The sequence below is a fragment of the Ricinus communis genome, chromosome 1 (genome assembly GCF_019578655.1).
Source record: "Ricinus communis isolate WT05 ecotype wild-type chromosome 1, ASM1957865v1, whole genome shotgun sequence".
NCBI classification, from domain to species: domain Eukaryota; kingdom Viridiplantae; phylum Streptophyta; class Magnoliopsida; order Malpighiales; family Euphorbiaceae; genus Ricinus; species Ricinus communis.
This window is the reverse complement of record NC_063256.1, coordinates 20,221,391-20,222,559: the sequence shown is the minus strand read 5'-3', so window position 1 is coordinate 20,222,559 and position 1,169 is coordinate 20,221,391. Positions and strand designations below refer to the sequence as shown.

At 35.8% G+C, this 1,169-nt stretch overlaps 1 non-coding gene across 1 annotated transcript; it reads left to right on the top strand.

The window, feature by feature from the left end:
* Window positions 1-368: 368 nt before the first annotated feature.
* LOC112534910 lies at window positions 369-475 on the top strand. The gene has a single exon (XR_003079137.2). It is a non-coding gene; the product is annotated as a small nucleolar RNA R71 (small nucleolar RNA).
* Window positions 476-1,169: the final 694 nt, after the last annotated feature.

Sequence of the window (1,169 nt, the reverse complement as noted above, 5' to 3'; positions counted from 1 at the left end):
CTCCGACTTAGTAAAAGTATTACCATTTTGGCAATCTTGACTTCGATGACCGCCCCCACACCAATCACAAGTCATAACTTGTGCATGTCTTCCAGATGAAGACATAGTCAAAGTATCCATCTTTTTGCCCGTGTCCTCTAACTATGCATTTAAAACTACTATGGGGTCTACTACATGGATCCCACTTCCTTTGACTCGAACCTACTCTTTTGGATTTTGCCACTAATAATTTGTAACTGTCATATCCTCAATAAGGTTTATAGATTGCTCTAGAGTCTTATTACTTAATGATCCACCTGCTACTGCATTAATAAATTGTTTACTTGAGTAATTCAATCCATTAAAGAATGTATGAATTTACAGCCAGTAAACCATGATATGGACAGCTTCTCAGTAAATCCTTGAACCGTTCCCAACAACCATACAAAGTTTCATTCTTCTATTGAAGAAACACTGCTATGTCATTTCTTAACTTGGCTGTCTTAGAAGGTGGAAAGTATCTCTCTAAAAATTTCTTGACCAGCTTATTCCAAGTTGTAAATATCTTAGCTGGAAACGAGTTCAACCACTTTTTCGGCTTATCCCTCAATAAGAGTGGGAATAGCCTCAATCTGATAGCATCATTTGATACCCCATTAATCTTAAAGGTATCATATATCATCCAAATGAGTGTTTGGATCCTCATTTTGTAAATCATCCAACATATAATTGTTTTGCACCATCTAAATAATATTTGGCTTGATCTCAAAATTGTTCGCCACAACATTTGGTCTAACAATACACGATGTAGCCCTATTCAAAGTCGGGCATGCATACTCTTGCATGGTCCTCTCCCTAGATGGAGTTGCCATTCTTAACTCTTGCTCTCTTTCGTTTGGTATCTTCCGATCCTCATAATTCTGATTTTGTAACTCCGCCTCTATTTTAGTTAAAGCTCGTTCTCTTTCTTCCCTTCACTGCTCCCTCAAAGTTGTTTTTAAGTTTGGTTCGTAAACGAATAATTCTATCAGAATAGCTTGGGTCATGCACAGATTCAAGTACTTGAAAAAAACACAAATAGAATAAGAATAATCAAATAAAAATAAAAATACTAAATCACTAGCTTTTGAATTACTAATGAGATCATAATAGAAAAAGTTCCACGATAATGGTGCCAAAAACTTGATAGG